Here is a 27,982-nt window from a genome sequence, read left to right as displayed (position 1 = left end):
AAAAATTTGGAGTGCGTGCACACCAATAAGTGGGCCATGTATAAAAAAGAAAAAAAAAAGAAATATCTTATTCCTTTGTGCCTTTGTGGTTGTTAATTGATTTAGATAAGAATTAGTAAATTAGGGAACTTGCTAACCTTTTCGTAATTGAATAAGAAACAACAGCTAAAAAGGAAAAAAAAATATATATACACGCATATCTTGGCTTCTCTTTCTCTCACGCTCAACTTGTGCAAGTAGAGAGAGAGAGAGAGAGAGAGAGAGAGAGACGTATTCTCTGTAAAAAAAAAAGAGAGAGGAAAGAGTGAAGGAGAGGAAAAAGATAGAGGGAGGGAGATATACCTTAAAGAGAGAAAAGAAATAAAGAAAAGGAGTTGGTGGCTCTTCTCTTCCTCATCAATCTTTAACATTCTTCTCCGTTAAGTAAGTAGCTATGACCTAAATTCCCTGGATGTCTCTTCAATTTTCTGAATTTGTAATTGTTTCCTCATTCTAGCTTCTCATCATGATTCACCTTATTCAAACCCTGTTTGCCTAATTTCCAGCCCCTGAAATTTCATCAAGCCATCTGTTTTGTCTATGAGAAATTTAAATACACCTAAATACTGTTTGAGAAATAATTCTGTATCTGTTGGAAAGAAAAAACAGTAACCAGTTTGCTTCAAGGCGCGAAATCGCTTTCCTTAAGACAGATTTCGCCCCCACTAGAAGTGTGCAAAGGGGATCCGCGAACTGCCTCCAAGATACAATGAAGCCAGTAGAAATGTCCTACTAATTTGATGACGCTATGCACAAACGGAGTCAAATCCGAAATGCCCTTAGAATCTTACAAGCCTGAGAGAATCAGTCTAATTTCTGTTACTGCAGTATAACAGTAATTAGATAAACAATAAGAAAATAGTTTAGTAAAACGAATTTTGGTGGGAGCAAGAAAGAGAGTATAATGCACTAGAAGTCTTAAGAATTTATCCAGAAATGAGTAAATTCTATTGTACTTTGAAATGGTTGGGTTCTACAACTTTTATAGAGCCTCTGGTGTCTTTTCAGTGTGAAAAGCACCCCTGTATAGAGTCTTTCCAGATCGGTTTGAATTCTGGCCGTTAGATCGCGCCCATACGCGATTCAACGAACCAGATCAATCCTAGAGAGTCTGTTGGGATATTTAAATTCCCGTCCTCCCATCTAACCGTTAGATGATCCATCTATGGTACAGATCGCATCCCTTAGATCCTTGACCGTTGGGAAGGGACACAACCCAATGGATCGCACCCACTGACCGTTGGAGCACTGGGCCCGCTGGGCCGTCCGTTGTGCTCGAATCAAAGCCCAACCCAATCGAACTATTCGACACTGGGCTTGGGCTTGATGGGCCTTTGAACTATTCGGCCCACCCACTAGACCGATCCACAATCGTCTAGATCCAACGGTCCAGATCAGATCTGGAAAAATTAAAGGCTCCAATCGCTACGATGCGGCGTGCGAAGTGCAAAGTGCGCCTAAAAAAGCGCCAATAAAGCGCCACTATGCGCCGCGCGTGCGCGAACGGTGCGTTGCACCGTCCCGCGGGTCCAACCATGGGTTCAACCCAATGTGCAATCAAACAAGTAATAGAAAAGTGTAGTGCTTTATAAGCCCTTCTCTTTCTTTTCTCTCATCCGATTTGGGAGTATCTTTTCAACTACATTACACTATTCTCTTTCTCTTGCAAAAAGCAACTATTTCCAAAGAAAAGTTTTTCTTTTTCCAAAACACACTTAAAGAAAATATTTTCCAAAAATTGTTTTGACCAAAAACACTTGATTTTGAAAAATCTTTAACAAATACAACAAAGGAAAATGAAATATTAGCCCTTATTCTTTTCTTGGGTCAGCTTCCTTGGTGATTATATGACTGCTCTTTTGCACTAACAGGAGCGGCCCTGGAAAAAAAAAAGGAGGTACGACATATGGGAATGAGGTGATGGCAGTATGCCCATATATGATATCTACACCCTTGTTTCTTGTCATCTAGCATTATATAAGGGGGTGGCTTTGGAAATAAAGGGGGTGATTATATCATTTCCTCAAATACAAAAAAAAGGTCTATTGCTGTGGGTGCTACCATATTTTGATAATCGCACAAGCTCCACTTGTCCTTTATTATTTATTGAAATTATAAATGAAAATACAGTTGTGTTGATGTCATTCCCTAGAGTAGACTAACATAAAATGTACCCAAATAATAAACACATAAGACACCCAAATATGGATTTTTTAAACCATAGGAATCAAGAAAACTTGGAAAATTAATCTACATGCTACCTTATATTTCAGGTCGATCACAATCTCTTCTCACTTAGAGATTTTCAGGTTTTGCCCCACAAAATTTCCGGTTTGAATTCAAGGCAGGTGACGGTACTCTATTTAAGTGCTTTGAATAATTATTGATTTTAATTGTGTATGATAGGAATTATTTAGCGAGCATGAGATTTTTATTATTTGATGGTTGAAATGTAAAATCATGAAATGTTGGTGGTTTCATATCCTGATATATTAGTGTTACTTTAAAAATAAAAAATTGAAGTATAGAAATTGTTTAAACGGGTATAGGAATATGATTGGTAAATAATACCAATACACTGGCAAAAGATATAAATGCATAAGCAACAGGGTTATATGGTTGTTTGGGTGGAGGTATGAGTCGTCCAGGAATCATAGAATTCCAAGCCGGCCTTGGGTTTTAGTACACCCCCTTAGCGGTAAATGCATCCTCTTAGACCTTGACGTTAAGAGGCAGAGCGGCCAGTAGGCGCATCGTAAAAAGTCCCCCATCCCCACTATCTTTGGCAAGGGTAGTGGAACGTATTGGTGGGAGAGGTAACATGTAATATGGGAGCCTGAGTACCTTGGGAAAGCTGTCACATGTTACCCATTTCGTAATTAAAGAAATTCTAATTTTTGTGTTACACATTCAGAGTTTAATAATAACTATAATTGTTTTGATATCCCCTGTGTAGTGTAGTTACGATGAATTTTTGGTAAGTAGTTTCTCTTCTTAATTATCTAGTTGCTAAATTCTTGTAGATATCATTGTTAATCTACGCTTACAAATAGTTCAATTATGCACTCTAATATCGTAATTGTTTTTAGTACTTCTTTAGAGTATCAAATTGTAGACACCCCATTTTGTTTTGTTTTAATCAACAAAGAAATTAGTGTGTTAAATCCATGTGAGAACCCCCTCTATCATTGATTTATATGTTTTAGGTCATTAATATCTTGATCTGACTTTACGAATCATCAATCAGGACAAAATAAGCTAGGGTCACTTCATAGCCCGGACCCTGATTCCATTCCGAGACCCGATTTCCGTAAATCGTTAGATCAATGGCAGATCTTGACCTGGGTCTAACCATCCAAAACCACCTAACCTCTCCTCTCATCCTAACCATCCAAACCTCACCTAACCTCACATAACCTCTCCTCTCATCCTAACCATCCAAACCTCACCTAACCTCACCTAACCTCACCTAACCTTACCTAACCCCACCTAACCTTACCTAACCTTACCTAACCTCATCCTCTCATCCTAACCATCCAAAACCACCTAACCTCACCTAACCTCCTATCCCATTCTCCTATAAATACCCTCTCATCCCACCATCCAAGAGAAGAAAAAAAGAACCCCTCTCTTAGAAAATTCATCCCTCTCCCTCATCTCTTCAAGGGTTCGGCCATCCTTGCCGGATCGGGTGATTTTATACGTTGGGTGATATATATCAAAAGCAGTCATTATCAAGCAAGGAATCATCTTCAAGGAATTAACATCAAAGAAAAATCAAACACAAAGTGGGTTTCCAAAGAGGTAGGCATTTATTTCAATTCTATGTAGGGTCTGTTTTCATGCATATCTTTTACTTTAAAAGAAAAACCATGTTAGGAAGCATGTAGGGTCCGTTTTCCCCCTGGTTAGCCTCTGGTTAGACCCTGGTTGCACCCAGGTTCGCTGCTAGTTGCACCCAGGTTCGATGCTGGTTGCACCCTGGTTCCCTACTGATTCGCACCCTGGTTCCCCTGCTGGTTTCACCCTGGTTCCCTACTGGTTGCACCCTGGTTCCCTGCTGGTTGCACCCTGGTTCCCTACTGGTTCGCACCCTGGTTCGATATTGGTTCGCACCCTGGTTCCCTGCTGGTTCGCACTCTGGTTAGACCCTGGTTGCACCCAGGTTCGCTGCTGGTTGCACCCAGGTTCCCTCCTGGTTGCACCCTGGTTCCCCTGCTGGTTCGCACCCTGGTTCCCTGCTGGTTCGCACCCAGGTTCGCTGCTGGTTGCACCCAGGTTCGCTGCTGGTTGCACCCAGGTTCCCTCCTGGTTGCACCCTGGTTCCCCTGCTGGTTCGCACCCTGGTTCCCTGCTGGTTCGCACCCAGGTTCGCTGCTGGTTGCACCCAGGTTCCCTGCTGGTTGCACCCTGGTTCCCCTGCTGGTTCGCACCCTGGTTCCCTGCTGGTTCGCACCCTGGTGCACCCTGGTCCGCACCCTGGTTTGTACCCTGCTTCCTCCTGGTTAGACCATGGCTAGTCTCGGGTTTGCTCCTAACTTAGACCCGACTCACTAAACCCCATACCCATAAGCCTTAAACCCTATAACCATAGCCACACATCAACCCAAGCCATACCTTTGTCCACTCACTGAGGCACACCATTTATCCATAAATTTGGTTACATTAAATCTAACCCAGCCAGGCCACCTGCAGCTTAAGTCAAAACGCCCCAATACAATCCAACCAAGTGGGATCCCAACCCAGCTCAACTGAGTCAACTCTAGCCAACCTCCCTAGTCGAGTTGACCCAACTCTCTAGTCGAGTATGCTCAACCTCTTTAACTAATTGGACTCTCCCCTTAGTTGACTCAATCCAATTCCTTAATCAACCCATCCCAATGCAACCGAGTCGCATTCGACCAAGTTGCGGCCTTCCATGTCACAACCGAGTCATTCCCCTATTCTACTAATGCCCTTTTACACCTAATAGAACTTCCTCCCTTTTGCCTAACCAAGTCATATCCCAACACAATCTGAGTCGCATGTTTGAATCCATTTGGCCGAATCTCATAAGCCCGCCCATTTTGAATTCCCAAAATTCAAACCCTTGATGATTCCTGTATGCTCAATTCTTTGATGCAAATTCCCAATTCCAAAATCCCATTGCTAAATCAATGTTTCTGAATCTCAAGTCCAATGCTCAAATACAAACCCGATTCCTGATCCAAATACCAATCTTGTTTTCCAAAATCCAAGCAACCTCCCCAGTGGAACTACGTGTGGCTTGATCCCCATCACGGGGTACGTAGGCAATTTGGCACTCCCAAGTTCAGTCGCACCTTTCTCTATCTTTCCCATTCCCTCACACTATTCATCATCTCGATTCATCTCGTGTCTCTCGGAACCATTGGATTATGGTTTCCGTCGTAAGAACCCTTAGAGCCCAATTTAGGAACAATGGTGTCGGGTCGTGTCGTGTCCTAAGTTTTAGGGAGTCTTAGGTTTTAGGGAGTCCTAGAGTTAGGAGTCCAGCCTCATCACGGACGTTTGCTATGTATAGCAACCGTGCCATAGGTCTAGTTACACTAGTCACCCAATCTTTCCCTAGGACAAGCCTAGTAAACTAGGATGTAGGCAAACCTGCATTAGTCTAAGGGACCATTTGCATTTAGATGAGAATCATATAGCATCTTAGATGAAATCCTAAGATAATAAAATCCTCAACTTGAATTAAATAACTTCTCCTAAAACTGTTGAAACAGTCAATCCCGTCTAGGTCGGTGTCCTAGTTGAGTTAGGCATAAGTAGCTTAGCTTAGGTGCACCGAACTACGTCGACTCTGATCCCAGTGAGGCTTGGGTACGTAGGCAGCTTGGATGTCTGATGGCATACCACCCGCGAGTCGGCACCATAACAAATTGTGGTGTTTTGGATATTAATTTTCTTGTAAATGCTTAATCAAATCATTTAGGGCTTTCCATGAAATTAGAATTCTAGGAGAACTTTCACTTAGATTGAACCCAGACAAATTAATAAATCAAGATACACATTTAGGATTCCCATTGAAATTAGATTTTAGGATGCATGTCACTTAGTTCGCACATTAACATAGAGTTGAATGAGCCATTTAGAATAAATTTAAAAGAGTTAGCTTTTGGAATCGAAGACCGATTATCGGACAGGAATGGTGCATGTGGTGGATAACTCCCCATACCTTCCATTCTCGTAACCAGGTAGCGAGTCTAGATTTCTGGTTAATTATGGGTCCTAGATCCCACATCTAGGTGGCGACTCTGTCATTCTCTTTCGTGTGGAGTTCGGATTGCCTTAGTGATCCCAAGTTCACATGAAAGATGAATTCAAATCAATAATTAAAAAACACACGCCAATCGCGTGGGTATGGGAGACCAAGAGAGAGCGCGCGGCGGCTCGCGTCCCACCCTCTCGCGGGATCGGGTACCACAGTCTGGCGACTCTGCTGGGGACCACCTAACTTCATTAAAATTTCAAAAGATAATTCATTTGAATTTAATTTAACTGGCTCATAAAAACTCTATACTTGTTAGATTAGTTTGTCTTGTTTTATTTTCTCTCATCACATTTTACTCGAACTTAATTTAACAAAACCTGAAGGCATCATAGATTGCGCGAACTTATTGCACACACTTACATCACTTGCATCTAAACCCTTGCATCTCACATTCACACACGTCCTATTTTAGGAACCCGGAGTGTTATCTAGCATGGTTGACTGGGATTTCATCACCTGGTGCCTCTGTGCTAGAGAAGCATTCCACCCTTAGCCTAGTACCTTTATGGTGCGTAAACGGATCTATTGTTCACGTACTGATACGCCGGACACTGGTACAGTATATCGAACATGGATTCGCGCTAAGGGAACTCTTGGCCTTACCCCTAGATTAACCCACACATGCATGTAGTATACGAACACATGTGCATCACATGTGTGAGCCTAGTTTAGGATATCCTACCCATTTGTGTCTAGATTAGACCGTAGTCCATCTTCCAATGGCTACGATCGGTCCTAGGTACACAAACAAAGTCATGAGTTGAGATCCTATCTCCACTCCGCTAGATTAGGATTAGGGTTGATGCCTTCAGGTAACACTGATAAAATGTGTGAAGAATAAAAACTTTCCCTTTGGGGTTAGGATATAAATCCCATCATTTCCAAAGATCTCATAGGATTAGTCATTCATGATCTATCCGTTGAAAGTAATCCTATGCAATCTCATCTTTTGATCATGTGTCTATCATTCGTCTTTTGTGGGATTCGATTGTGTCTTCATTGGCGGAAATTGTGTCTCAATCATTTGATCGTGCAATCTTGATGATCCAATCTTGCCTGTACCCTTGATCTCTTCCTCCTCTAGGGGCTACCTTTTTCAAGAATATTTCTGCTAAATCCTTCAGAGTTTACTCTCAGAATCCTTGAGCTAGGGGCATTTCCCTATGCGAATCAGTCATCATTGTCCAAAATTGAAAGTATCAGCCATGATGATGTTCAGAACGAACAAGCCTTCGCCGAGCCTTCAACGCCAAACAGTTGCAGCAGTTAAAGTTTTAGTCACTTACTATTTTATGTTGAGTCAGTCATCATGGTCAGTATAATTGTTGAGTCCGGTCTTACAGTTAAAGGTCAATGCCTAGTCCAGGCAAGTTATCTTCTGTTTCCCTTTCTTATTTAGAGTTGTGAATCCTGAGCATGTTCAGGATAGGTCGTCTGATGTAATAGCTTTTCTTTAAATAAAATTTCGGTCAGTTCCAAAAAGTTCACTTGTGTCTGTTCTTAAGTGTGCTTCTGATCTTAAAATAAGACTCCCTCTTCAAATGAGGACAAAATTGACGAAACTCCACTTGAGTCACAACAATTACTTGAACGAGAGGAGGAGCGCCAATCCCAACCTTTCAAAGATGAAATTGAAATGATAAACACTGGCACTGAAACTTTGATTCAGTGAATGCCGATTGAAAATACATTACCCTCTAAAGAGTGTGAAGAATTGATAAAATTATTTCAAGAATAAGAAGATTGTCTAGAAAAGCTACAACCGATACCAGGGGCAAGACATAGATGGAAAGCTCAAAGAAAATGAATGAAGTGAATATCATATGCTATGCAAGGGGCATGGAGTAGAAACAACTTTCATATTTCCAATCGATGACCTTGGTTCTCAAATTCATAACATGAAGCCATCAAATTCGAGATAAGAAGTTCAAGAGCAAGCATTGAAAAGTGATCATCAGATATCAAGAGTTACAAATCCATAGATGGAGGATGTCGAAGAACAAGTTTCGCTCTATGAAAGCCGAAAGCACGCATTAGAATCTTGAAAGAAGAAAATCCATTATCTTACCTGGAAATGCCGTCAAACTCCGTGAAAAAAAAAAAGAGAAAAAAAAAGAAATAAATAATCAGTACCAGACAGACTCTAGTAACCTAGATCGATTCCCAATCTGAACATCGAAAGGCCTCCTTTGGCCGATTAAATCCCAAAATCAAAACCCAATGTCAAAAGAATACCGATTTGCAAACCCTTCGAGCCTAAATCAAATTTTCTTGAAAAACCATCAAACTCGGGGCATTCGCCCCGAACTACGCGAGACCTGATCCCTACACTGGGGTACGTAGGCAGCTCGGTTAAACCGAGTTCGGTCGATTCAAAAGAAAAAGAAAAAGAAAAATCAATCGTTCCAAAAAAAAAAAGAGGGACAAGTTCCAAAAGAAGAGAAGATAATTATTCCAGAAAGAAAAGAAAAAAAGAAAAATCAATTAACCTTCAAACAATTTATTTTCAAACTAGGGGCATTTGCCCTGAACTACACACGTCCTAATTCCTACATGGGGATATGGAGGCAACCTGTTCACAGGTTTGGTCGAAATCTTTGTTGAGCCTTAAGCCATTCTTTGTAAAGCCCTATCCTACCTATAAAGTCCCTCCGGTGTTCAGATTTAATGATCTAGGTCCCGAAACACAAAAAGAAAAAAAAGAACGGAGTTTGAAGATCTGCTAGACTGAAAACCTGAAAGGGCGGTCTAGGCAAAATTTAAGATCATTTCCCTGCTAAGTTGAAAACCCGAAAGGGCGGCTTAGGCAAAAGCTAAGTGGATAGCCTGCTGGATCGAAAACCTAGAAAGGTGGTTCAGGCAAAAGTTAAGGCTAGCGCGGTCCGCCAAGTTAAAAACCCTGAAGAGGTAACTTGGTCACGGTAAGAGAATCAGTATAAGAAGGCTACAGCCGGTATCATGACTGAAGATCAACTGAAATTCAAGCAAATTCAAGTGATATCCTCAAAACTGGGGGCATTGAAGCTAAGCAATCTTAAGGGGCGTAATTAAATCCTTGAGGCATTACTGTTTCAAGGAAGAAGTCCCATGTGCACCAATTGAAAAAAAACATTCCTTGAAAGGATAGACTTACCAAATAAAATATTAACTAAGTCAGAAGTATTACTGTGTCTGTCAGTGTAGTCAGTCAATCTTTGTCATTCTATGTTCACTCCTTCAGAGTTGCTCAATCTTTTGAGTAGTGCATTTTATCTAAGTTTTCTCTTTAGAAAGAGTCAATCGTCGTCCTGGTGTCCAAATGATGCAACTGTCTCAGTGAAGAAGGCCCAGCCTCGTCAGCTCCCTGCGATCGTATGAAGGAGTTCGAGAATCTAGTCAAACAGCTACATTTCAAAGAAGATCAACTCAGAAGAGTTCAGAAGTAGAAACATCAGAAAGCCCAACTTTCGTAAAAAGATCATACCCCAGGAAGGCACCTTAAGCTTGGAAGAGCCCCAGATGCAATGGTGGTTGAGCCAATTTCTCAGAAAGATGAACCATTAAAATTCGGAATCTCCTTCCAGTTGTTAAATACTATCCTGGTCAAGAAATGTTTATCTAAACACCTGTCAAGAGGCAAATCCCACTTTTCCATGATTATATCCAAGAGAGCCATTGTTCTAAATTACCAATCTCAACTGTCTTGTTCAAGGTTTCAGTTATCAAAATCCCCATAAAACAAGACCAACAGTCTCATTGAGAAAAATCTTGTTGAAGTTTCATAAAAGTGTTCCTAATCCATTCTTGTTACTAATGGTTCTCTCATCATTCGTCAAAGTCTTGGTTTCCAATATCTTTACTGGGCACGATCTATAATGTCCCCGATTTCATTGAGTTCAAAAAAAAAAAATCTAAAATTCATCAAATCCAATTCTACGTCAAATTCAAATTCATGAAAACCTCTAAATTCTTCGAGCCCATTTGTGAACGGTGCCTCTTTTCTCGAGGCCATTTGTGAATGGTCTCATCTTCTCCATGAGCCCGTTTGCGGACGGTGCCACATTTCCCAAAAATACAAAAAAAATAAATAAAAATAATAAAAATTCATCAAATCAAATCCCAATTCAAAAAAAAAAAAAACAAATCCAATCTTACGTCAAATTCAAATCCTACGAAAAATCTGATGTCCTCTTTGAGCCCGTTTGTGAACGGCGCCTCTTTTCTCGAGGCCATTTGTGAATGGTCTCGTCTTCTCCGTGAGCCCGTTTGCGGACGGTACCTCATCTCCCAAAAATAAAAAATTTATCAAATCCAAATCCTTAACTAAAAAAAAAATCCAATCCTACGAAAAATCTCATGTCCTCTTTGAGTCCGTTTGTGAACGGTGCCTCTTTTCTCGAGGCCATTTGTGAATGGTCTCGTCTTCTCCTTGAGCCCGTTTGCGGACGGTACCTCATTTCCCAAAAATAAAAAATTTATCAAATCCAAATCCTTAATTCAAAAAAAAAAATCCAATCCTACGAAAAATCTCATGTCCTCTTTGAGCCTGTTTGTGAACGGTGCCTCTTTTCTCGAGGCCATTTGTGAATGGTCTCGTCTTCTCATTGAGCCTGTTTACGGACGGTACCTCATTTCCCAAAAATAAAAAATTTATCAAATCCAAATCCTTAATTCAAAAAAAAAATCCAATCCTACGAAAAATCTCATGTCCTCTTTGAGCTCGTTTGTGAACGGTGCCTCTGTTCTCAAGGCCATTTGTGAATGGTCTCATCTTCTCCTTGAGCCCGTTTGCGGACGGTACCTCATTTTCCAAAAATAAAAAAATTTATCAAATCCAAATCCTTAATTAAAAAAAAAAAAAAAAAATCCAATCCTACGTCAAATTCAAGTTCATAAAAAATCTCTAAATTCTTCGAGCCCGTTTGTGAACAGGGTCTCATTTCTCGAGTCCATTTGTGAATGGTCTCGTCTTCTCCTTGAACCCGTTTGTGAACGATGTCTCATTTCTCGAGTCCATTTGTAAATGGTCTCGTCTTCTCCTTGAACCCGTTTGTGAACGGTGTCTCCTTTTTCCGAGTCCATTTGTGAATGGTCTCATGTTCTCCTTGAGCCCGTTTGTGAACGGCGCCTCATTTCTCGAGTTCATTTGTGAATGGTCTCGTCTTCTCCTTGAACCCGTTTGTAAACGGTGTCCCATTTTCTGAGTCCATTTGTGAATGGTCTCGTGTTCTCCTTGAGCCCGTTTGTGAACGGTGCCTCATTTCTCGAGTCCATTTGTGAATGGTCTCGTGTTCTCCTTGAGCCCGTTTGTGAACGGCGCCTCATTTCTCGAGTTCATTTGTGAATGGTCTCGTCTTCTCCTTGAACCCGTTTGTAAACGGTGTCCCATTTTCTGAGTCCATTTGTGAATGGTCTCGTGTTCTCCTTGAGCCCGTTTGTGAACGGCGCCTCATTTCTCGAGTTCATTTGTGAATGGTCTCGTGTTCTCCTTGAGCCCGTTTGTGAACGGCGCCTCATTTCTCGAGTTCATTTGTGAATGGTCTCGTGTTCTCCTTGAGCCCGTTTGTGAACGGCGCCTCATTTCTCGAGTTCATTTGTGAATGGTTTCGTCTTCTCCTTGAACCCGTTTGTGAACGGTGTCTCGTTTTCTGAGTCCATTTGGGAATGGTCTCATGTCCTCCTTGAGCCCGTTTGTGAACGGTGCCTCATTTCTCGAGTCCATTTGTGAATGGTCTCTTATCCTCCTTGAGACCGTTTGTGAACGATACCTCATTGTCCGAATCCATTTGTGAATGGCCTCCTATCCTCTTTGAGCCCGTTTCTGAACGGTATCTCATTTTCTGAATCCATTTGTGAATGGTCTCATCTTCTCTCGTTGCCCGTTTGTGAGCGGCACCGCAGCGGGATTTTTTTTTTTTTTTGCATTCCAAATTCCAGGATTTCATCTAGGGTATTGCATTATGTGAAGGTTGCATTATGTTAAGGTACATTGTGTCTAGAGAGTTCTTTGTCGATTAAAGCTACGCAAAATGGTTTTGTCATTTTTTGCTTTGGTATTCAATGACTACGTCATCTCTACCAAAGAGGGGCATCTGTAGACACCCCATTTTGTTTTGTTTTAATCAACAAAGAAATTAGTGTGTTAAATCCATGTGAGAACCCCCTCTATCATTGATTTATATGTTTTAGGTCATTAATATCTTGATCTGACTTTACGAATCATCAATCAGGACAAAATAAGCTAGGGTCACTTCATAGCCCGGACCCTGATTCCATTCCGAGACCCGATTTCCGTAAATCGTTAGATCAATGGCAGATCTTGACCTGGGTCTAACCATCCAAAACCACCTAACCTCTCCTCTCATCCTAACCATCCAAACCTCACCTAACCTCACATAACCTCTCCTCTCATCCTAACCATCCAAACCTCACCTAACCTCACCTAACCTCACCTAACCTTACCTAACCCCACCTAACCTTACCTAACCTTACCTAACCTCATCCTCTCATCCTAACCATCCAAAACCACCTAACCTCACCTAACCTCCTATCCCATTCTCCTATAAATACCCTCTCATCCCACCATCCAAGAGAAGAAAAAAAGAACCCCTCTCTTAGAAAATTCATCCCTCTCCCTCATCTCTTCAAGGGTTCGGCCATCCTTGCCGGATCGGGTGATTTTATACGTTGGGTGATATATATCAAAAGCAGTCATTATCAAGCAAGGAATCATCTTCAAGGAATTAACATCAAAGAAAAATCAAACACAAAGTGGGTTTCCAAAGAGGTAGGCATTTATTTCAATTCTATGTAGGGTCTGTTTTCATGCATATCTTTTACTTTAAAAGAAAAACCATGTTAGGAAGCATGTAGGGTCCGTTTTCCCCCTGGTTAGCCTCTGGTTAGACCCTGGTTGCACCCAGGTTCGCTGCTAGTTGCACCCAGGTTCGATGCTGGTTGCACCCTGGTTCCCTACTGATTCGCACCCTGGTTCCCCTGCTGGTTTCACCCTGGTTCCCTACTGGTTGCACCCTGGTTCCCTGCTGGTTGCACCCTGGTTCCCTACTGGTTCGCACCCTGGTTCGATATTGGTTCGCACCCTGGTTCCCTGCTGGTTCGCACTCTGGTTAGACCCTGGTTGCACCCAGGTTCGCTGCTGGTTGCACCCAGGTTCCCTCCTGGTTGCACCCTGGTTCCCCTGCTGGTTCGCACCCTGGTTCCCTGCTGGTTCGCACCCAGGTTCGCTGCTGGTTGCACCCAGGTTCGCTGCTGGTTGCACCCAGGTTCCCTCCTGGTTGCACCCTGGTTCCCCTGCTGGTTCGCACCCTGGTTCCCTGCTGGTTCGCACCCAGGTTCGCTGCTGGTTGCACCCAGGTTCCCTGCTGGTTGCACCCTGGTTCCCCTGCTGGTTCGCACCCTGGTTCCCTGCTGGTTCGCACCCTGGTGCACCCTGGTCCGCACCCTGGTTTGTACCCTGCTTCCTCCTGGTTAGACCATGGCTAGTCTCGGGTTTGCTCCTAACTTAGACCCGACTCACTAAACCCCATACCCATAAGCCTTAAACCCTATAACCATAGCCACACATCAACCCAAGCCATACCTTTGTCCACTCACTGAGGCACACCATTTATCCATAAATTTGGTTACATTAAATCTAACCCAGCCAGGCCACCTGCAGCTTAAGTCAAAACGCCCCAATACAATCCAACCAAGTGGGATCCCAACCCAGCTCAACTGAGTCAACTCTAGCCAACCTCCCTAGTCGAGTTGACCCAACTCTCTAGTCGAGTATGCTCAACCTCTTTAACTAATTGGACTCTCCCCTTAGTTGACTCAATCCAATTCCTTAATCAACCCATCCCAATGCAACCGAGTCGCATTCGACCAAGTTGCGGCCTTCCATGTCACAACCGAGTCATTCCCCTATTCTACTAATGCCCTTTTACACCTAATAGAACTTCCTCCCTTTTGCCTAACCAAGTCATATCCCAACACAATCTGAGTCGCATGTTTGAATCCATTTGGCCGAATCTCATAAGCCCGCCCATTTTGAATTCCCAAAATTCAAACCCTTGATGATTCCTGTATGCTCAATTCTTTGATGCAAATTCCCAATTCCAAAATCCCATTGCTAAATCAATGTTTCTGAATCTCAAGTCCAATGCTCAAATACAAACCCGATTCCTGATCCAAATACCAATCTTGTTTTCCAAAATCCAAGCAACCTCCCCAGTGGAACTACGTGTGGCTTGATCCCCATCACGGGGTACGTAGGCAATTTGGCACTCCCAAGTTCAGTCGCACCTTTCTCTATCTTTCCCATTCCCTCACACTATTCATCATCTCGATTCATCTCGTGTCTCTCGGAACCATTGGATTATGGTTTCCGTCGTAAGAACCCTTAGAGCCCAATTTAGGAACAATGGTGTCGGGTCGTGTCGTGTCCTAAGTTTTAGGGAGTCTTAGGTTTTAGGGAGTCCTAGAGTTAGGAGTCCAGCCTCATCACGGACGTTTGCTATGTATAGCAACCGTGCCATAGGTCTAGTTACACTAGTCACCCAATCTTTCCCTAGGACAAGCCTAGTAAACTAGGATGTAGGCAAACCTGCATTAGTCTAAGGGACCATTTGCATTTAGATGAGAATCATATAGCATCTTAGATGAAATCCTAAGATAATAAAATCCTCAACTTGAATTAAATAACTTCTCCTAAAACTGTTGAAACAGTCAATCCCGTCTAGGTCGGTGTCCTAGTTGAGTTAGGCATAAGTAGCTTAGCTTAGGTGCACCGAACTACGTCGACTCTGATCCCAGTGAGGCTTGGGTACGTAGGCAGCTTGGATGTCTGATGGCATACCACCCGCGAGTCGGCACCATAACAAATTGTGGTGTTTTGGATATTAATTTTCTTGTAAATGCTTAATCAAATCATTTAGGGCTTTCCATGAAATTAGAATTCTAGGAGAACTTTCACTTAGATTGAACCCAGACAAATTAATAAATCAAGATACACATTTAGGATTCCCATTGAAATTAGATTTTAGGATGCATGTCACTTAGTTCGCACATTAACATAGAGTTGAATGAGCCATTTAGAATAAATTTAAAAGAGTTAGCTTTTGGAATCGAAGACCGATTATCGGACAGGAATGGTGCATGTGGTGGATAACTCCCCATACCTTCCATTCTCGTAACCAGGTAGCGAGTCTAGATTTCTGGTTAATTATGGGTCCTAGATCCCACATCTAGGTGGCGACTCTGTCATTCTCTTTCGTGTGGAGTTCGGATTGCCTTAGTGATCCCAAGTTCACATGAAAGATGAATTCAAATCAATAATTAAAAAACACACGCCAATCGCGTGGGTATGGGAGACCAAGAGAGAGCGCGCGGCGGCTCGCGTCCCACCCTCTCGCGGGATCGGGTACCACACAAATGACCTTGTATAGTTCTATGAACTAACACAAAAATCACCCTACAGGTTTCGCAACTTTGGACGATAACGAGATGAATTCAAATGGGGGCAAATAGATAAATGTGTAGAGCGTTGGAATAAGACTTGATAAATGTGTAGAGCGTTGGAATAAGACTTAGTAGCGTGACGGATGTCGTCATTTATCTTCTTTATTTTCATTTATGTTTGGTATTTAAGACTTGGTTAACTGGTCAGGAGTTTTAAATAAACTCAATTTGGAGGGATTTGATTTTGGATGTAGTGACATTTTATTTAGATGGTTTCATTTTAGTATGTTAGTATAGTAGTGGATATGGATATTGATGGTTCCTTTATAGTTTTAAAAAATTGTTGGTAAATTTATTACAGGTTTTAATGTCTTTTTGTGGTAACGGCCCGATACGGTTTTGGGTCGTTACAATATTGGTGCAATGGCTCCTAAGGCAAAGATCTGAAGACCTGTCCTTACAGTTTTTTAACTTCCGCAATCATCAGGTTCAACTCCAAGCTAGCTCCACATAGCATGAAGTTATAGGACTGCAATTGTGGAACACCGAGTTACTTAAAAAGAAAACGTTAATTCTCACACCCATTACCCTCAAAATTGAGCATCCAGACCATGTAGTATGAGATCTGATGTACAGCCCAATTGAGTTCATCTGCAACCTAATTCAAGTTGTCAAAATTCAAACTTGTTGTCAAAATTCAAGAAAAGAACAAACTAAAAAATAACATAAACCCAAATACCCACAAAAAAAACATATTAATTCCAAAAAAAAAAAGGCCATAAAAATAAAATGAATAAACCGTCAAGCAGAGGTATCGATCTTTTGCAATTACCTCAGAACCCTAGAAAGTCCCTATTCTTGATTAAAAAACCCTAAAGCGTAGGGTGCAGAGGACATCTAGCACACATAGATATTGTGGTGTCTTTGACAATAGGAGAACGTAGTGGTTTATACAGAGAAGAAATTGTAGTGTCGGTGGAAAAAATAAAAAAACGTAATTTATAAAAGGAAAGAGGAAGATCGAATTTTTTTTTAGAATCTGTGGATAGCCATTGCCGTTTTCTATTTTCTTTTGATATAGGGTCTGTTTAGTTGCGCGCAGGAAACAGAAAGGAAAAGGAAATGACGTGGCAGAAGGAAATGGAAAGGAAAAGAAACTGCAAGAAGGCAGTAGGAATGCGCATTCAGTTGCCAGGAAACGGAAAAGAAACAGTAAAGAAATTGCAGGAATGTGCATTCAATTGCCAGGAAACGGAAAAGAAACAGCGCAGAATATGTTCTTTACCATATATTCTTTACCACATATAAAGCAAGTTACGCCCCTAAGCCCTTCCAAATAGTCCACTAACACAAATAAATAGTCAAAAAAGCTTAAGAAGCAGATTTTAAAAGCAATATAATGGAACCAACAAGAAAGAGGGACATCCATGGTACCATCGATGTCGCCGCCTATGGCACCGCCTCTGCCCTTTTATTTGGCATCTTTACTACCCTTTGCGCTTCCTCAACCCTTTTACAACTCCAATATTTGGCTCTCTCCAAATATGTGGCTAGCTATGAATGGTAGCATGCTCCGCTAAATTTGTCAACTTGCTCACGGTACTCTGGCCAAGTGTAGTAAATCTCAGGCTGCCTGCCATTAAAGACAATATAGTACTTCTGCTTCCCCATACTCACCTAACAAAACGACAACATATCACATCCAAATATATAAGATAAGAATATGACAATAGGCATGAAATTCCACCACCAAAAGTTTATTACATCCATCAAAAGTAATTAACATCATTACAGATAAGTTAACTACAACATCACTTATCTTAACACTACCATAGCAAGATAACCACCATCCAAAATAAAACAAAGACTGTAAAGTTCATATAACAGTAACTACCACCATAACAACCAACATAAAGTTTATATCACCATAACTACCACCCAAAAAGTGCCATAAAAGTATTCTTCTATGAAATGAAAATATAGAAGATATGTCGCCCATCACCATATCCTCCCTCAACCATCCATCTCCTGCCTGATGAAACGAGTCATCTTCCTTCGGATGTATAACCTCTCATCCTCCTCGTACATGATGAAAAGATGCGCTTGAAATAGATTTATTGTGAAGTACTCCGTGGTCCTCAACAAGATCTCCTGCGAAAAACCACCAACTCCTTTAACAGCTTCGCAAAGCTGTGCAAGGTAAGCAGGGGCACTCGAACCTGTGAGGGCATCGACAACCTTGTCCATGCTTGATGACAGGCGCGACATACTGTCCAAATGTGCCCCACCCTGGCGAGTCCTCTGTCGTCTTGTACTAACCCGCCTTAGGGGAGATGTCTCACTACCATCATTAATGGGATTTGCTGCCGGAGATGGTGAGCGTTGAGATATCATTGTTAATCTATGCTTACAAATAGTTCAATTATACACTCTAATATTGTAATTGTTTTTAGTACTTCTTTAGAGTATCAAATGACCTTGTATAGTTCTATTAACTAACACAAAAATCACCCTACAAGTTTTGTAACTTTGGACAATAACGAGATGAATTCAAATGGGGGCGAATAGATAAATGTGTAGAGCGTTGGAATAAGACTTAGTAGCATGATGGATATCGTCATTTATCTTCTTTATTTTCATTTATGTTTGGTATTTAAGACTTGGTTAACTTGTCAGGAGTTTTAAATAAACTCAATTTGGAGGGATTTGATTTTGGATGTAGTGACATTTTATTTAGATGGTTTCATTTTAGTATGTTAGTATAGTAGTGGATATGGTTATTTATGGTTCTTCTATAGTTTTTTAAAAAAAAATTCTTGGTAAATTTATTACAGGTTTTTATGTCTTTTTGTGGTAACGGCCCGATACGGTTTTGGGTCGTTACAATGTTGGTGCAGTTTTTTAACTTCCGCAAGGCAAAGATCTGAAGACCTGTCCTTTCAGTTTTTTAACTTCCGCAATCATCAGCTTCACCTCCAAGCTAGCTCCACTTAGCATGAAGTTATAGGACTGCAATTGTGGAACACCGAGATACTTAAAAAGAAAAAGTTAATTCTCACACCCATTACCCTCAAAATTGAGCATCCAGACCATGTAGTATGAGGTCTGATGTACAGCCCAATTGAGTTCATCTGCCACCTAATTCAAGTTAGCAAAATTCAGACATGTTGTCAAAATTCAAGAAAATAACAATCTAAAAAATAATAGAAACCCAAATACCCACAAAAAAAAACATATTAATTCCCAAAAAAAAGTCCATAACAATAAAATCAATAAAAAGTCAAGCAGAGGTATCGATTTTTTGCAATTACCTTGGAGCCCTAGAATGTCCATGTTCTTCATTAAAAAACCCTAAAGGGTAGGGTGCAGAGGATATCTAGCACACATAGATATTGTGGTGTCTTTGACAATAGGAGAACGTAGTGGCTTATAGAGAGAAGAATTTGTAGTGTCGGTGGAAAAAATAAAAAAGTAATATATAAAAGGAAAGAGGAAGATCGAAATCTTTTTTTAGAATCTGTGGATAGCCATTGCCGTTTTCTATTTTCTTTTGATATAGAGAAAGTTGCCGAATTTCTTGAGAGAGAGAGAGAGAGAGAGAGAGCAACTTTCCCAAATCTAGTTCTTTCTAGTATAGTTCATGTATATCTCTTTGGAAACGTGGAGGGGTAGAATTCTTTCCAATGTAGTACTTCATGTATATCTCTTTGGAAACGTGGAGTGGTAATTTAACTAAAATTTTAATTTTTTCCACCTAGGATATAAGCCGGATGGGGGAGCTGTCCATGTGGGTGTGAACAGTGAAACCCCATCCTGCTATATATTATAAATACATTTCTGCAAATGTATTTTTTCATCATTATTCCTTCTGTTCTTTTCTTGATCATCCATTTCTAGGATCTTGACCAGATGGTTACGATAATAAAAATACAAGAAAATCGAGTAAGAAATATGCCACCAAACCAATACTCAATTCATGATAGAGTAGAGTCATTGTATTGTCCATGTGCTTCATTTGGGGAGACCTCATTGTATGACAATGGGGCATGCCCCACTAGGACATAGTGGGTCCCAACTTAGGTTGATCTAAATCGCCCATTTCATGTTGTGACAAATTGTAATGGTGGATGAACAAAGAGACTCTTTAGAACAAAGAAAAAGAGAATAGAAGGAGAGAGAAAGATAGGCAAGGCACAACAAAGCTTTCTCTAATAGATTCTTTTCCCCCACTTATGCAGGTAGCTACACAGAGATAAGTCCCACTAAAATAATGCATATGCCACGAACAAGGTCTGCACCCTGAGTTCAAGACAACAAGTATGCCCTTACATATAGGAAAATAGAAGAGTCAAAAGGGGAGATAGTTATCTTAAAATTGAGACCGCATGCCTTTTTTTTTGTGAATAGAAAAAAAAACGGATATGAAGGCACCACGTCAAATTGAGACCGCAAGCCTTTGTGCTTAAACACACAATTTTTGGGATAAATTTCTCCATTCATTTAAGAAAGAGTACTTACGTGTTATTTATAGAAAACTCACTTGACCACTTCCTCTAAAACTCCTACCCAAGCCAATCTAGATAACTCTTATCTCTAGGACTCCTATCCATACCAAACAGCTAGAGAGAAAATTCCAAGAGCTATAAAAAATATAAAATAATTTATTCTACCCTAAGTGAGACCTATCTAGGCACGTAACATTCCACCGCCTTGAAATCAACATTGTCTTCAAGGTTGGGGATTAAGAGCTTGACAATTACTGAAAAACGAGATCTTGTGCAAAACTTTTTGAAATCCTTCTCTCTTCTCTTTTTCTTATCCCCCTCCCCTCTTCTTCTCTTCTTCTTGCAATTAGTCACCATTTGGTATGTCATCATCATCGACTGAGGCATCTCCATTTTTAAACTGATCTCATTGTGTCATTCATCAAAGCTTCTCTGTTGTATTTTTTGGAATGATTGAAATGTTGATGGACGGATGATTGTGGGTGAAGACCTTCTTAATGGGGTTGAGAGATTTGAGCAAAATAATAGAGTTTTTGATGACGACATTGTCGGAATTGACAACGCTGATAATCATCGACGCCTTTCTTTTGTGGGTTTTTTCTCTTTTTTCTTCTATCCGATTTCTTTCTCTCTCTCTCTCTTTTCTTTTCTTCTTTTGCTTCTTTTTTTCATGGAAGCCTTCTCGACATTGCTCCTGGTGCATAAATTAAACTCTTCGCTCAGCTTATTCAAACATGAAGGTTCCTCCAGCTTTAGACCGAATATCGATGCCATTCAATTGTAATTGGAATTTAGTAAAGCCATATGCCTTTTGATCTCTCTCATTGTCCCCTCTCAATTATTCATTGTTGCTCAGATTTGTTTCTACTTGAGGGCGCAAGATCGTGCTTCTCTAATACCAATTGTTATGAACACAAATTAGTTTGCAATGTGATTGATCTTCTTAGAGGGAAGATCAACCTCTTGACCCACTATGAGGGAATTGTTAGTCTTCCTCCTGACCCCACTTCTAGGGAAGGGTCAGTCCTCCTTTGTACTCAAAGACACAATTTCAAAGATAAATTTATTCATCCATTTGAAAAAGACTGCTTGTTATTTATAGAAAACCCAGTTGAGCAGTTCCTCTAACACTCCTACCCAAGCCAATCTAGATAACCCTTATCTCTAAGTCTCCTATCCATACCAAACAGCTAGAGAGAAAATTCCAAGAGTTATAAAAAATATAAACTAATTTATTCTACCTTAAGTGGAACCTATCTAAGCACGTAACACTCCCAATGAAAAAAATTTCAGAAGAGAAATCAAATCTCGGCTTGTAGATATGAAAATCCACAGTAGCTTGAGGTAACAAAGAGTCCACTTGAGGTAATAAATAGTTTTGATTGAAAAATTAGAACTTGCATTCTCACCTCACCTGATCTCTCATTTACAATGTCAAATCATCATCAAACTTTTATCTTCAAATATATATCAAACCTAATCATTTTGGTCAAGGCAACACCCAAACCTTTCGTTACAATATGCTAGATGTAATCTTTGAATGGAAACAAGTGTTATATCTATGTTTTAAATTCTATCCATGTATATGCCTATTTGTACCTCTATTTCCCCCCCTAATTTCCTCCTCTTCATCCTCCTCCTTCCCAGACTTTTAGGAATTTTTTATTCTTCTTCTTCTCTGATGAAGTTTTAATTTCCCCCCGTTTTTTTGCCTGTATTTTTCTCTTATTTTCTTCTTCATCTTCTTTCCCAATACTTAGGTATTTTTTGTAATTTTCTCCTTTTTTCTATTTTTCTTCTTTCTTTCTTCCTCGTTTTATTATGAGGGTTTTATGATTTTTTCTGTTTTTCTTCTTCTTCTTATTCCGTGAGAAAAAAAACCCTTAAAATATTGAATAAAAAGATTTTAGAAGGAAGGAAATGTGTTATTTTTACCCTTTAAACTTAGTGTATTGGTAGTTTCTTTAAAACCTTGGCAACTTTTAATAGCTTCAACAAATGATAGTTGGTCCTTAAAAAATATAATCAACAGGTAGTAGCTTCGACAATGATAGTTGGTCCTTAATGAAAATGTAATCAACAGTTATTCAGCAGGATAAAGCAGAGCATAAGACCATCCATTCAATTACGGGAGTCTAGAGGTGTGACCCACATGGTATGGCCCAGACACCATTATCAACTTGCAAATCTCACCAATGGTGGAATTTGTTAGGGATTTAACGATGCAGCAGAATAACGATATGAATAAGATAAACGAAAATTCACACACACAAAACACACAGATTTACGAGGTTCACCCAACCAGTGTGGTATGGGCTACGTCCGCGGCAGAGCGACAAGCCAACAATTCCACTATTCTGAAGAAGAGATTACAAAAGCCCTCACATCCTTCTCTCCGGTGGCTCCTAATATCACACCTTTTTATATGGCGTTCTGAGACGCGTTACAATTAAGGGAAAAACCCTAATTCATGAAAGTACAAAACTATCCCTAGTATAAAAATACCTTAAAAAAGATCTCTGAGAATGCTTTCATGAAAAAGATATGTGGCATACTGTACTCACTCCTGCATCTTCCAAAAGGGAAAAAGACCTCTGAGAAGGCTTTCATGAATAAGAAAGAGAGTACTTAGGTTCTCCCAATAACTAATAAGGGTATCATACCAAACCTAATTGGGGTTCGATCGGAATAAAGTGGGTTTACTAATTCGACAAAAACCAACTGCCAAAGGATCAACTCACAACAAGTCACATCAATTACCAAACCAAACAAACATATTTCACTCTACCATTGAACTAATGTTCCTATAACGTTTCCTTCATAGGTTACATAATTGGTACATCCACTTCCTGAAAAGCGAATAAATCATATTCTTACAGACAAGAGAATGGCCAAAATTTTGTCATAGCAAAATATTGGTTATTGCAGCTCATTAAGAAAAAAAAAGACCAAGAAAAAAAAATTGTCAGGATCTTGGATATCACACCATATTTAAGATTTAGAAGAATATACAATCTATGATATTCAGGAAGCATTGTAGAACAACGTGGAAGATTAGATAACTATAACTTTACCTAAGGCTGATCTTCAACTCCCATATAACTTAACTAGCCAGGAGGGGATTGAGAACATGTCCAAAGAAAAGAACCACTCCAATCATATCTTCTCTGATCAGAAACACGAATGGGTGATCAGCTACGAAGTCCATGGCCTCTTTGGGAGAAAAAGACCTCAAGGTTACCATAGCAGCAGAAGCAGCGGCTGCTTCAGTTCCTTCTTCATTTACTTCGATTACAGATTTATGGGAAATGCTCGAAACATATAGGCTCCGGCTCAAAGGTGAATCCACCATCTCAGTTAGATCACCTCCATCGGAGAAGGGCAATGTCAGTCCTAATTCCTTTAGAACTGTAGAAACTTCAAACCCAAATGAGAATTTGAACTTTGGAATCCTAAACTCTCCAACTTGGACTTTTTGGACTGGTAGATGACAATCTATGAATCCAGAATCAGAACCCAACTTCTCTAAGAAATTTTGCAGCCCGTCTTTCTCATCAGGAAGAAAAAATACATGGAGAACTGCCTCTTATCTGTGCCTTGTTTGTAAGGAAGTGTAAGGACTTTGAACCCATTGAAGGAGCTAAGAAATTGCTTCTTCATGCTGGTCATGAAAGGCACTTGAACAGAGCCACCATCAAGAAGGTGGAAGTCATAATCTTTGGTTTTAGAGCTATCAAACTTCTCATTCTAAGCTCCTTTAAAATAGAGTGCATTTGCAAACATTAGTTTAGTCAAATTGTCAACTGATGTGGCAGGAAGCTCTTTGATAAGGCCATTGGTCTCATTTTCGGCCCATGAGTTCACTTCACTAGCTACTTGGGAAGCTTCAAGAACACCACGACAAACATATTCAATTCATCAACATCAACAATATCAATGACACAATGGCATGTGAATCATGCATGCATAAAAATCATATCACCAGCATTAGCATAGTCAATAACACCATTCTAAAGACCAACATAATCTTGAGAGAATTATATCATTAAAAAGGAAAAAATGGAGGTTTCTAAAGCTTGAATGAAAAGTCATTCAAGAAAAAAAACACCAAGAATTGTACAATTATTATCAAATGTTTATGCCTCATTTTTTATGTCAGAAGGCCTCCAACATAAAGGAAATGGAGTTGCCAACTAAAACTAAAACAGATTAATGTGTATCAATTTGGAATATCATGTTAATTATTTTCGCATACGCATGCCCAAAGGCCAAAATAATCTATTTCTATACAGCTCAGCATTTAATGATGACAGGTTCTTGCAGTTTATCATCATTTCATGGATAAAGGTTGAAATGGCGCAGATTAAAAGATTCCACCGTATGGAGATGATGAAGAGATGGTTTGCATAACAATTACATGGATTCAGGTAACTCCTACCAGTCATAATTCTGTTAGATGAACTTTCTCGGAATTTTACTTCAATATTATGTGTATGCTTTTGACAAGCTCTCAAGGAATATATTAGTAAGGGATTTGAAATGAGGTATCTGGGTAAAGTTAGTTATCTCTGGGGCACACTGCAACAAATAAATAGGAGTACAATTTAGTGTCATCTGGCAGTTGGACTGAGCCATACACACTGCTAATCCTCCTGAGGTCACTTCAGATAAGTTGATTAAGTTCTATGTCAAGGGATTTCAAATGATGGTGACCACACGTTATGTTCATATGCAGCTGTGCTTGTTTCAAGCCTCTGTTTGTTTTTCAGAAATTCATTAAATTTGAATGAAATCGGAGACCAAAATTAAGTTCCATCACTACACAAAGTTCCAGACAAGGTACTCCTGTTTAACAGATTATTGCAAAATTTAAAATATTATAGATTGCTTTATGCAACCTAAGAATGGGCATAGACTTCACTGGTTATGTTGCTTAAATTATCTTGAACAATTTTTTTTTTTGAATGGCAAATTACCTACATTCTCTCCAACACATTGTAGTACATTGTAGTAAAGACATTTAAACCATTTTCGGTGTAAATATAGACATAAATACCTCGTACTAGGCAATCTGTGTCTATAAAACGTGTATATAGTATTATGGCTCTAGAGGATTGTCCTAAGACTTATCGTAAAGTATAGCAACTCCCTCTTTATTATTCAGCAAATCATTTCTTAAAGGTAACAAGAATTTTGTTAATATGGCATCACCGAAATACATCATTGGTGATGAGGCATCTCACCGACGCTATGACAGTTGCATCATAACCCTATAAGAAAAAGCAGCTTTAATTATTCAGCAAGTCTTGTAGATCAAACATATTTATTCTGGACACTGAAGTCCTTTCCAAACACTAATTTGTTATTGATGCAGCTCAAAAACCTTCCAAGCAAGGGCCCATGGATGTTAAAGACAGTGTTTAAAAACGTGGATGTGATGCAAAACGCTGCGAAGAAAAATCCTTGTCGACTCAACGCGGACACAGCCAAGAATGCGGTTGACGCGGTTACGTAGTCATAACTTGGGAAGTCAAAGGAGTTTTTATTGACGCTCTAAGGCAAAACGCGAAATGCGGGTGAGGTGCAAACACGGAACACGGCTAAGAAAATTTTTTCTCGACTCGGGAGAGTTCCTTGTTGTGTTAACGAGTTTTTAAACACTAGTTAAAGATGCTTCGGCTTTGTTTTTTTTATAGATAGCTGAAACTAGTTGTTGCCTAGAAGATGTGGGCATATGAACTACCAAGATTCATACAAGTTGGCAAAATCTGCTTATATGGAAAGCTTATCCTGCAAATTTGCATGAGTTGGCAGATTTGTTCAGATTTTTGTACATTTGCTGAAATGGAAAGGCTATCTTGCAGGAGAAAGGGTTGCAGTGGGCTTTGGAAAAGAGAAATGATCTAGAAGGAAAGACTTTTGTTTGCTGTCTTTTCTCATATCGTATATTCTGTATAGTTATAAATAAGATCTCCCCAAAATCTTCTCCATGTATTATTTGCCAACTTGAATTCCACATTAGTTACAAAAATTTATTCCTTCATTCCAGTAATAAATATAATGAAATCTTAAAAAGAGAATCAAATCAAATATCTGTCTGGGAGTTGTGGCAAACACTATTTGATGTCAAAATTACAACAAGCAGATAGAACTTAGTATGTGAGCATCAACATAAATTATCGCCCTGCCAATTGTGTCATCGTGAGTAAATATCGTGTGATCAGATTCGCATTGGTGAAAGCCTCAGTCGTGTATCATTGTGTCAAAATGGTGAAACCATGCTCGTAGTGACTAGTCATATATAGACTCGGTGACACACCTTTCCATCCTCTCCTTGAAGCAGAGAACCAGGAGTCGTCATGTATACTTCCTCTATATGAGTCCTATGCAAGAAGGCATTCTTCACATAAAGCTGTTGAATAGGCCAACCCTGGTTGGCAGCAATTGCCAGAAGGCCCGAACCATTGCTAACTTAAACGCATGGGCAAAAGTGGAACTTTAATCAAGGTCATACGCCTGAGTAAATCCCCAAGCAACAAGAAGCACCTTATACCTCCCAACAATGCCATCATAGCGATGCCTCACTGTAAAGACCCATCTACAGGCTACAGATTTCTTCCTAGGAGGAGAGATGAGAACCGAAGTATGGTCGTGCTGAAGTGACGCCATCTCCTCAACAATAGAAGCCTTCCATGCTGGATGACTCAAGGCAACGTGAGTAGTATAAGGAATGGCGAGAGAATCAACAACAGTGAGGAAGGAGCGCTAAGACTAAGAGTGTAGGACACAAAGTGGGCAATAGGATGTGCAGAAGCACACTGGTAGACCCCTTTGTGAGGTACTACAGGGAAGTCAAGGTCAAACACAACATGAGGGTAAGTAGAAGCAACAAGAATATACAGTAAAGATGAAAGCGATATACCTGGAGGAACTTCTTGCGTAGAGGAAAGAGGAAGCAACAAGACCAGGACGATCATGATGTCAAAGGAACATAAGCAACTAGCCCCTGGGGCGAAGGAGTAGGAGGTGCAAGTGCAGAAGATTGCTCTGAGACAATAGGTCAAGTAATGGGCAAAGACACATGTAGAGCACCCACAAGCACTGAAGATCATAGGCAGCCAAAAAGCCAAAAAGGAGTGTCCTGAAAAGTAACATCCATAGTAGTATAAAAAGATGTAAGAGGGCAGAGTAGCACCTATAAGGTGCCTACTCTTGCTCTCAGCCTGTGGGTTTATGGGCAAGAAAATGATGAGCAATACTCTGTTTTGAGAAAAGTTGAGCAAGGGAACAAGAGGTGTACTCGCCTTCATTACCAAATCAGAGGGCTTTGATAAGGCCCCCATACTGAGTATGGATCATGGCATATACCATATGAAAAATGGAAAATGCTTCATCCTTAGATTTCATTACATACACCCATGTCATACGAGAGTAAACATCGATGAAGGTCACAAAAAAGAAACAGAAAAAATCATCAAAGAAGGTGATTGGAGATGATTCACGAATATCGTAGTGAATCAAATCAAAAGAAGATCTACATCTATGCATTTGAAAATGATAAACAGTGTGAATATGTTTCAACAACTCATAAAAGTATCGCAATAAAACTTGAACATTTTATGTAAGAATTAAATATGGGAATCTCAGTACATAGAGATTGAAATCCTACATATGCCCCAGTATGGCATACCACAGAAAAAATAGTTTC

The 27,982-nt window shown here is 40.1% G+C and overlaps 2 long non-coding RNA genes and 1 pseudogene across 2 annotated transcripts; 2 read left to right on the top strand and 1 right to left on the bottom strand.

The window, feature by feature from the left end:
• Positions 1-254: 254 nt before the first annotated feature.
• On the top strand, positions 255-26,377 carry LOC143885548 (uncharacterized). Its single transcript, XR_013253454.1, has 4 exons — positions 255-423; positions 2,313-2,383; positions 24,598-24,701; positions 25,649-26,377. It is a non-coding gene; the product is annotated as an uncharacterized LOC143885548 (long non-coding RNA).
• Positions 3,190-7,813, top strand: LOC143885547 (uncharacterized). The gene is made up of 2 exons (XR_013253453.1): positions 3,190-3,843; positions 7,416-7,813. It is a non-coding gene; the product is annotated as an uncharacterized LOC143885547 (long non-coding RNA).
• LOC143885585 (serpin-ZX-like) lies at positions 23,030-24,533 on the bottom strand (annotated as a pseudogene).
• Positions 26,378-27,982: the final 1,605 nt, after the last annotated feature.

This window comes from Tasmannia lanceolata, unplaced genomic scaffold, assembly GCF_043159265.1.
Source record: "Tasmannia lanceolata isolate RefF3 unplaced genomic scaffold, GAP_Taslan_0.1 ptg000008l, whole genome shotgun sequence".
Classification (NCBI taxonomy): Eukaryota; Viridiplantae; Streptophyta; class Magnoliopsida; order Canellales; family Winteraceae; genus Tasmannia; species Tasmannia lanceolata.
This window is presented reverse-complemented; position numbering and strand designations above follow the sequence as displayed.